Genomic DNA, 11,179 nt, shown 5'->3' with positions numbered 1-11,179 from the left:
AGAAGCCAATCCACACCTGGCTACCACATTCTTTCAGGTGGTTGGAGAGAGCAAAAACCTGAACCTCCTTTTCTCCAGGCTAAACAGCCGCAGCTGCCTCAGCTGCTCCTCATCAGACTTGTGCCTCAGACCCTTCACCAGTTTCCTTCCCCTTCTCTGGACAGGCTCCAGCCCCTCAATGTTGTCCCTGAACTGAGGCCCAGAACTGATGACAGGATTTAAGGTGCAGCCTCACCAGTGTCAAGTAGAGGGTGCAAGTCAATGCCCTGGTCCTGCTGGCCGCACTTTTGCTGATACAGGCCAAGATGCCATCAGCCTTCTCGGCCACCTGGACACATGGTGGCTCATGTTCAGCTGCTCTTGACCAGGGCTTGGGCTGTGGTGGCCATACCAGGGCAGAGTGCTGGGAGAAGGGCTGGCAGCCCTCACAGAGGAGGTGGCTCAGGCCCTGCTGTCCGTGTTCCTGGTCACAACTGGTGACGGGCTCTGCAGAAATCAATATGCCTCACCTCAGTCTCCGGGAGGTTGTTCCAAGGCAATTAAAAACCACAAGTAATTACTACAAGGCAGAAATGGCTCTTCTGGGCCCATAGGAAAGGGGTTCTGAGCCCTGCTCGGCATTGTCGGTGCTGGTGCCTTCCCTCACAAGCAGTTGATTAAAGGCTGCCCAGGCCTCGGTGCCCCTGTTGTAGGTGGTGTGCCACCACCTGGGCTGGTAGCTGAGGCTAGAGCTGGCCAGGAAGAGGGAGGCAGCACAACCTGATTATTTACAGGTGTCCTTCCTCAGGGTGGCTCATCACGGTACACAGGTGCTTACTGATCGGCAACATTGCTGCTTTTAACAGTTCTTCACCAAGCCAATGGCAACAGGATCTCCCATCTGTGCAGAAGGTTGTCAGAGCTCTGCCAGCTGGCCTAACTTCCATTTTTCCCTCCTTACTGTCTTTTCTTCCAGTCCCTCTCTTTATCCTCTTTCTCAATGGTAACCTATGAGAAGCATGTAATATGGGAAAATCTTCTGAACTCTGAGTATTGTTCCATCAGTGTTAACCACTCCTGCCTTTGCTCAGTCCTTAGCACAACTTCTGAACTCCACTCATCCCTTAGATCTCCACCAATAACTCACCTGTATGAAGTCCAGTAAAGCATAAATGAAAAATAACATTGAATTCTGACTTGGCATACACAAGGCATAGTAGATTACATCTCTTCAACAGTTGTGGTAGTGTAAATTACATTTGTTATGTAACCTTCACACTGAAGTCCTCTCTGTTAACTAACCCTAGTAACAGGTTCAGAAACTCCTGTCTGGTATCTTTTGATAGAGAGGAGTTGTTAGTGGGTGTAGCAGGTACAGGAAGCCTTCTCCTCTGGTTCCTCAAAATCTTTAATTTCTGCAATAATTCCTTCCCTGCTAGAGTGCAGACTTTGTTTAGGGACATGACTGGTTGCTTCAGAGTGGATCTGCTAATTCAGTATTCACTGTGCACATTGCACACTGCACATTGGCAAAAAGCCCCGGCCAAAAAAACAATGGCATAGTTTACAAAGTTCTACCATTCTCACCTGTCCAACCTCACCTTTTTGCTGGAGTTTTCCACCTGCATAGCACAACCAACAGGACTGAAGAGGATATACCCACTCAGAAGCCCTCATTCATTGTCTGATTAATGAATTACTGGGATTGATGGAGATGCTGGTGTTAATTGACTTCTGATGCTTCTGATAGGAAGGTAGTAGTCTCTTGCAAAATGTTTGTACTTTACTGTGAAACAAAACTGCTGAAATGAAATGACTGGGATGTTACCCGGAAGGAATCAAGTTGCCATTCATACCGCTTTTCTTTTCAAAACAAGGCATTGCATGGCTACAGTTTCCTCCCAATTTTTCAGAATGGCTTACTACATACTTAAAAAAACTAACGTGTGGGCATGTTAGCAGTACTATCTCAATCTGGTGTCATGCTCCTTTCCATATTTCATCAGACTGCCTTCCCAGAAGGCAAGACCTGTGTGCACAGCCCTCTCACAGTTTCTCTGCACTAATATCTAGTTGTAGCACAGCACTGCGAACCCCTGAGTGCCTCTGAAGAATATTGCTGTGAACAAAATCAAGCCCTCATGAGAAATGCCCCATTGAGTCAGACTAATGATCCATTTAATTCATGGCAATTCAGCTGCTGCGTGGGGAGTCAAGCAAGTTGGCCACTTCCTGAAGTCTGTTCACCCTGGCTGCCTGCTGTATGGATGTTAGGGGATTCTACTTCATTTAGCATTTTGTTAGACTGGAATAACATACATGCTTGTGTATAGTGCAGGAGCAATGCTGATAGTCTGGGGAGCATTGGAAGGCATAAGCTACATAACAGCATTACTTTTATAGTTATCTATATTTATCTGCCAGCATTTTCCTTTGTTTGCTGGGTAAACATGAATCTTCCTGAGTTTGTGTGATACCCTGTCTGTCATCTTTTTCCCTGAGGTTTCTACCACTGACAATCAGGGTGGTTTCACCAGGTTTAGCAATAATGTCAGGTGTACTGTTGGGTGGGCACTTCTGTTTTAGCTATTGTGTTGTCTAGACTTGAGCCCCTTAGTGAAGATGGACATTACATCAAGAGCAAAGATGCTGTCTTTGATGGCATTTGGGTAAACTTTCTCCTTCAATGTAAAAATCATGCCAAATATGGGATAGTGTAGGGAAAAAACGAATCGTACACAAGATCAAAAGCTGATCATTGGTGTGTTAGAGAAGAAAATAATAAAGAAAATTCCCACTCAATCCTAGACACAATCATATTTCTTTCTTGACCAAATGTTTGAGACAAAGACAAACCATCTTTTACAACAAACATTTTGCACTCAGAGATACGTGGTCAACATTGAGTACCCTGAATGATTCCTGGCCTGTTCAGAAGCATCCCTTGCTTCTCCTCAGCAGGGCAAATTACTTACCACTGCAACAGGAGCTAAATTAATACAAAGAGTCTAGGATATGGGGATATCTAGTTCATCTTCTCTGTAGTTCATCATAGAACTACTTCTTTTAGAACAGCGATTTTTGAACTTGCAAGTAGGAAGCTACAGGGGGTGGGAAAGGAAGAAATATATTTTCTTCAGTAAGATTTTTGGGTTGACCACCCTTCCATTTTAAAGTTCTTGGCAAGTACTGTTGGGTTGTTCTACACAGCATATCTTTCAAGAAGACATTTGCAAAGGGATAACTGATGTATAAATATTTGCTAATGGGGGAGGGATGGGATGCATTTGAATATAGAAAGTAAAAGATGAAAAGTATCTGTGATTGCCACAGAAAATCACCAGCTAGCAACTGATCTGGAAAAAAGAACCACAAAATCTTGATGCTAAGTTAAAACACATTCAATGTAAGTTGCAATCTTAATTTCTACTTTTCTCTGTTGTTTAGTTTGTTTGTTTGTTTTAATTTAGGGGTTTTTTTTGGTTCATCTGGAAAAGAAAATCTGAAACTACTCTTCTGCCCCCAAGAGAGAACAGACCATGAGTATACCTGATCTCCTACACCTGGAGAAATCACTACCAGAGCAGTATGAGCATGCACTCATTTTTTTCTGAAGTAATTTCTGATCATATAGTGAAGAATAGAGTACTTAGTATGAGGTGTTGCTGACAACAGTGTTTTTTAATTTCCTAGTTCTTGAAACAAAACAAAACTTGTTTTGTTGATGACTTATGATTATATCTACTAGTTCCTGTTCCCTCTGAGAGGGTGGTCGAGCAAGGTAAACAAAAATTGGTCTTAACTATATTACAGGATGACAGAATGATGCTCCCTGCCAGCACACCTTCCAGAGTCATCATCATTGTCTTGTCTGCATCTTGTCCAATCTGCTCTTGTACTGGTGAAGTCTCCTGCTTCGGGCATGAAAACAACATACAATTTTCGCTCAATATATTTATTACACTCTTACCTTAAAAACAAGCTAAGCCATTGAACACCACTTAGAAGGCTTTGGCAACACACTAGTATTATCAGTCAAAAAGTAAACATTCTCACCCAATTTCTGAAATGGCGTGTTTCCAGAAGAATGAGATACACATTTAAACTTCAAATTGCAATAGCATGTGCTACAGGATAAAACAGGAACATACACAGAACTAAGGCAGTCTAAAAAGTGTCCTTAAGGGAAAATGCTTCTTGAAGTTATGTTGACACATTGTGAGATTAGAGCTTATTTTCTCCTCTATGTCTCTCTCACTGCTTCCAGTCACAGTACCAAAGAGAGAATATAACCTTAAATGAAATTTGAGAATTTTGTTTGTTTGTGAGGGGTGGGGTTTTTGTGCTTTTTGTTTCTTTGGGTTTTTTAAGTGCTAAAAAAGCACTTAAAAAGTGTATAGAGCTAAAAACAAATAAGAGGTCCAAGCCACAATCCGAAATGTTGGGTACACACCGAAGTTAAAAGCAGACACATCATAATGAAGCTTTTCTGGATGCAACAAGCTCTCAAGAGACAGAATGGAGGCTGACACGTAACAAAACTTAATGGGATATGACTTTCAGTCAGTGTTCAGGTATTGAATAAAAATCCCCTAATTAAATGGTATAAGATATATATATTAATTGACCTTCTCCTAACAGCCTGCCCACCATGATCTAGTAGCTGGAAGCCAAAACCAATGAACATCTCCCTCTTTCCTTCAGTGACAGGCTTTCCAAAAAGGGATTTTTAGCAAGGCAGAAATGGAATGAAATAGCTCATATCACCCTTATTGCAAGGCACCTCTATTCTTCTAGTTGGATTACTCTCATATTTAGGATTTGAAGCACAGCAATATGCTTTACCAAAGCACACTAACATCAGTTTTAAGGGTCTAGTATATGTACAATTCGACAGCCCTCCTCACAGCCCACAGAGACCTAAACCTTCTCATCCTACAGCAATGTATTTTGCATCTCATGATCTTGCAGAGGGCAGACAGTGTTTCAGTGAAGTCTCATCTTCGAGGTGCTACAGCAGGGAAGGCCTTCAAGAAAGCTGAAAAAAGTCCCTAAAATTCTGAAGGCTGCTGCTTCCCTGAAAGGGTGTGAGGTAAAGGAGTTTCTCATTACCGTTACACATTAAGCTTTTATTTCATTATTAGATTAGCAGAGTCTCAGGCCTGCTCTGCTCTTCCCAAGTACTTACTGAAGCAAAGTAGGAAATCCAACTAATTTTTCCTTTAATATAGACTGGTTACTGTCAGAATACATATAGTTTTTTGATAACAGCTTGTATATACCCCTTTGTCATTAGGGCATGTCTAAACTGGACAATAAAATTATGTGCTTAGTTATCCAGTCAGAACCACATAACTACGAACATCAGCAAGCAATCTTCCCTGCCCCAAGCAAAATTCCCAAGTTGCGACTTCACAGAAGTCTACATGAGCTGGTGACCAGCCTCTGTTCATTACTGTAGCTCCTGACTCCATCTGTTTTCAACAGATCTCTCACCTCTTCAAAGACTGAAGAACAGCACCACAGAAGCCAGGGGACCCATCAGAGATTTTCTTCCAAAGCTGCCACTAACAACTGCTCAACCCTCTTCTGTCAATGCCAGGATTTTTCTTCTAGCAGAATAATAATTCCCTATCTGACTTATACACAAGCTCCATGTCAGATTTTGCAAAACTATTTGCTTTCTAGGACCACTTGTGCCTCCTCTGCTTAGGAAATTGACTTTCCTCAAGGAATCATTTCATACCTGTGCACTGTGTTCTTTATAACAGCCGTTTCCAGTAAATGATCAGCTACAGCTGGGGGACACAAGTAGGTCTTTTCCAGGCTCTTGCCATATGCTACATTTATTTTACACTTTAGCAGAGGTTTTGCCATAGTGGATTTTGTGGACCAGAGATTGTGGGGGTTTTTCATGTTTCTAGTTGACAAAACTACACTTAATTTGCAAAGGCAAAGCTTAATTGAGACACTGACTCAGTTTTTCTCACGACCTCCAAGTATTCAGTGATAATGAGGATTTCAGGCATTTGTACTTCTTTCCGATACCACTGTGTGCTCGTTCTGTCTCGGTGCCACCAAACTCTGCTTTTGCCAATTCCTTGCTGTGCCTTTTTTTTCTTTCTTTCTTTTTTTTCCCCTCCTGTGCTGGCTAATTTTTAACCTGGATCAGTTTCCTGATCTGGTTCATAGGGCAGCCCTACAAAAGATGTGTTAATGCAACTGAAAGAGCTGACAGGAGTAGAAATAAGTGACCAGAGGAGGAAATGCTTCAAAACAACATTGTTGCCAAATGCTTTGTCATGTAGAAAAGTCTCCAGGCTTCCTTTTATTGAATAAGAATTGGTCATTACTAGCATGCACACCCCACTTGCTGTAATCAAACTCTCATGCTTGTAGCAGGAAGATTACTGGTCTTAGAGCATAGACCACCCCTTCATTTTTCACATGTGTGCATGTTTGACATAATGCTGAAGTCTCCAAAAACTGTATGATTCATAATTTGATTACAGAGTACCGATGCTTAAATAGCTAAAAAAAGTCCCTAAAATTCTGAAGGTTAGAGGTTTTCTGAAAGGGCGTGAGATAAAAGAGTGCTTCTGAGTTACACATTCTGTAATAGTACCTTGCTGAAGTGCCTTTAAAGTAGTAATATTATTCACTCAGGCTGTAACTGTTATGAATCACAGCTGCTCAGCTGTGATGATGTTTCAGCAACAGCCAAAATATTGCTGGCCCTGATCCGTGAAACCAAACAACAAAGTCAGATAAGAAAAAGCCAGACTTAAAATACCAAGTAGTTTCCTCATACGCAATGTCCTCCTTTCCTGATCCAAAGCAGAGCTGTACGTAACATGCCGATAAATGTTCTTACTGATTACTGCCATATATTCCAGCCAGCAGCTATGATCTGCAAAGGTCCACAGCAGAACTGAATTAACTTTAGCAAAGTTTTTCCTGATATGTACAAGCATCAGAGGATGAAATATCCATAGAGAAAAATTTGCAGAGTGACCTATATAGTGTGCCGTTGGAAGCCTCACATACCTCAGGCCCCATGCGGTGACCTAAGATAGAGTAATTCACCCAGGGTACGCCAGAATACAGAAACGCAGTGTGCAACTACGGCATGGTGCTGGTCTGTGTGAGTGGTAACTCTGTGAGTCCTACAGGAGTGTGTGTGTGTTTGTGTAGCCTCAGCTTCCCTGGCACAGCTAGCACAGGGGAGACAGCACACAGGCTGCTGCCACCAAGCAAAGATGTGCTGTGATGTATTTTACTCAGTGTTTTTTCCCTCAGCCTCATGTTCATGTCTGCTAAAAATGCTTTTGTGCAAGGCCAGTTTGTTCCACTTCAGATGCTCACTGCCTCCCACTTAATACTTCTGGTCCTTTGTGCCCAGAGTGAGTGCTTTTGCAATCCACATCAGCTTCTGGGTTGCTGAGAATTTCATAGATTTAAGGGCAAGGAGTCTTACAGCTTTCATGGAAGAACCATAGGTGTGCCCTACATTTTGCCTGTTCAGAGGTGACCCTATGTTCCCTCTGGGACCCTGCATGAGAGGCATCAGACAGACAAGCAAAATCTTTTTTTTTCCTTTCTTTTTTCCCCCTCCTTTTTGTTCCTTCATGAGTCTTAGGGTTGTGTGGAATTTGCAGAAAACAACTCCAGTTTTGGCTGAATTCAGTCTTCCTAGTGAGGAACAGTGAACATAAATTCAGCTGGAACCAACTTGTGGCTTATGAGTAGATAATGTGGAGTTCTCATTCTGAGGCAAATTATCAAACTGCAAAGCTGCACTAGTGTGAGAACTGCTGGGCAGCTGGAGTCCCTGGCTTTAAGAGAAGGGAGGAATGAGCTAGGCCTGTTCATCCTGTAGTGGAGCTATAGGACCCTAGGCATTTATTGTCATTCCTAACCTGTGACCCATTTCCAGAGCTCCTCTCTGCTCCAGTCTTCATGGTAATTGATATATAACCTGGGAGTCTTTGGCATACCAAGATTTTGACAGCTGCAAACATGTTAAAAAATGGGAAGCTGCACTTAAAGATTAGAACTCAGCTGCTTCCTACTCCCTGCCTTGCTGCTTTGGACGAAAGTGAGTTTTTTCATCTTAAGCATCATCTTCCACTACTGATCTTCCTAGATTTGCAATATGGACCACTGACATCAGCCATGTCATTTCTCCCACTGAGACTCTGGGCAGATTAGTGGTCAGTGTGGCTGTGTCTGTGTTGAAAGAAAATATCTCTAGTGAGGCATCACATCACATCACATCTGCAATACCTGCACTATTTTATGGTATGAGCAGAACACCTACTGAGGAGAAAACAGAACTTCCAGTTTATAGAGTTTTGAGACGGCTGCATTTTTGCTGGAAAGACTGACCCATGCTCTGACCCATCTGTTCAGATGCAGACACAGTGTTAAAGTTACAGGGTGAGGATGCAATGCTGCCTTTATTGGTTGTGGTCTCTAGGCACAAGGGATGATTTTTCCCCAAGAAGTTCCAGCTGTCATTGCAGCCAGCCCCAGGTAGTTTGTACTTTGAGCTCAGCTGGGCTCAGCTCCCATGAATGTTTTCACTGGCCAGCTGTCAAGGAGGTGCTGATGGTCACATCAAATGTGAAGCGAATGAGAGTACTTTCAAAGCCAAAGTGATAACGTCTCTATCCACATCATCTGAACAAAAATGTAAATATATGAGTGGTCAAAGCAAGTCCCTTGCCCTGCTGCCAAAGCCAGATGAAGCTGGGTTTGAAGTTGGAGCATGCAACCAAGTGGTGTAGAACTAGAAAGATGCTTTGTTTTAGACCTGACAAAGCAAGATGACCAGCAGTAGTGTTTGAACTGTGCAGCTTATTTTCTTTCCATTACTGTAGACTTCTGCTGCAAATGTTCATGTCCCTCCTGCCCACTTTCTAGCTATGGCTTTCAAGATAAAATTCACATCTCTTTCTGAATGGTGTGTCAGGCTATAAAGTGCTATACTAATATCAGTGCAAATTGCAAAATAATGAAGGGCACAGAGCAGGCACACTCAAGGTCAGTCACCCTGCAAATGCTGTAATTCTGCTAAGGACTTTGAAGAGAGAAGATGTTCTGGGTTGGGGAAGCAATGGAGGGACACTAGATCTGCATTCAGCTGGGGCTCTAACATTCCAAGGCAGTCGTTTAATGCTATCTTGGTTTTCCTGTCATCTTAGAGGTACAGTCCTTTATTTATCTCTTCAGGTAGCTTGATTTCTTAATGTTTGAAAAGGAGTATGTAGTATTTAAATAGAAGGTGATAGGAAAGAACAAAGTGATGTTCTAAGGTATATAGGACATGGTTTTTTGCATGACTTGAAAATATCAGGTCCCCTGAAGTATATCTTAGTAGCTCCTTGGTGGAGCTCCTACATATGGCTGACTTGAATCCAAACATTCAGACCCAATTACAAAATGTAACCAGCCTGAATTGCACTGATTTTATCAAAAATGTTCAGTTGTTCCCATATGAATGTGAAAAAGAGTCTCTCTTAAGTAGACTTTTTTTTTTTTTTTTTTCCTTTTTTGTATAGGAGAATCCAGACATAATGGGGCTTTTTAAACTAAACTTAAGGAGGAAACTTATATCCAGAAGGCAACTATAAGGAACTCTGATCATGGCTGCACTGTCAATGTTTCTTTTCTAAGCTGAAAGTAAAAGAGGTAGCCACAAGAGGGTGGCAGAACTCCTATGGCAGTCTAGTAAAACCCAGCAAAAAACATACCAGAGAAATACACTTTCAAATTTTCCTTCTTTGAGCTAAAACTGTCCAGTAGCCCTTGCATTGAGAACAATGATTGTTGGCTGTAACTCCTATAAATGTAGACTCAACGCATAGTAAATACTAAATGGTTAATGTAAGTTGAAAATCAGTGACTAATACATAATTTTCTTAAACCTAAAATTTAGGTAAGAAACCACTTCAGAAGAGATTGAAACTAATTTTCATGCGCTTTTTTGTAGATGGGAAACAAAACTGTCCCCTTATTATTTAAAGGCATATAGTTGTCTTTGTGCCAGGCTCTAATACAGAAGGATTTTTTTTTTTTCCCTGGAAGAATAATTTTTATAACAATTTGCTGCTTAGAAAATACATCGTTAGGATGTATTTAAACAGTTCCATTTCCATAGCACCTCAGCAAACACATAAGGAACGAACCTCAAATGGTACTATTATTTATCCTATTAAGTACTTTCACTGGGCAACAGGCCTTCTAGGTTCAGTGAGCTCAAAAAAGAAAGCAATTTGGATGGAGGGAAAGAGTAGGTCTGGTGTCTAATTCCCGCTCCAAGGAATATTTCCATAATATACTCAACAGAATGTTATAAACTGCAGCCAAGGATTGACAAACCTGGTCAGTACTCTAAACCCTCAAGGTCTTCAATCCTTCTTTTCAGTCTTTAATTACCTCTACCTCTGTACTGACGCTCTAGGTAGCCTCAAACAAGGAGGAGAAAGGGATCCCAAACCCCTTCACTTCCCAGCAATGCAGTGTTCTGACAATAGCACAGCTTTACAGTACACAATGCTCATTGTGAGCACAGCAGCAGCTTGGAATCCTCAAGAGAGGCAGAGTAGGGGAATACCTGGCTTGAAAACCCAAGCTGGACTTGACTGTATAGAACTGTGGTAGTTTGGGTCACATACAGGAACAAGTTGGTGCTTGCAGACATCTGTCATGCAAATTTGTGAGAGTTTCTGGGAATTTTGTACTTCCAGAATGAGGCAGCAACTGCATGGGGGTTGACCAGACAGAATAGTGGGCTTGGCTGCCCAGACTTGGACTGAGCCACAGTGGCTTACCTTGGGGTGGTGGGGAGTGGCTGTCTCTTTTAAGTGTCCAGAAAATAAAAAGGTCAAACCTTTTTGTCAAATTGTTCTTTCCATTGATGCTTATTTGTATATATCCTTGCATGCCTATGCAACACACACAAATGCTTTTGTTTTTTACAGACTAGTTAAACATTATCCTATTACAGCATTTTTGTTGGAGGTATTTGAAGTATTTTATAGATGTAAATTTAAACTGAATATGTGCATGACTGTGCAGACAGGTAAGGACTACTTAGGTGAAAAGGCTAGTCAACACCACTGAAAAATTAATTTGTGTGTTGTCCTTTTCTCAGCTAAACATGGAATAAGCTGAGGTAATCAACTCTTACACCCAG

Source organism: Hirundo rustica, chromosome 6 (assembly GCF_015227805.2).
Source record: "Hirundo rustica isolate bHirRus1 chromosome 6, bHirRus1.pri.v3, whole genome shotgun sequence".
Taxonomy (NCBI): domain Eukaryota; kingdom Metazoa; phylum Chordata; class Aves; order Passeriformes; family Hirundinidae; genus Hirundo; species Hirundo rustica.
Note: the sequence above shows the minus strand (reverse complement) of the source record.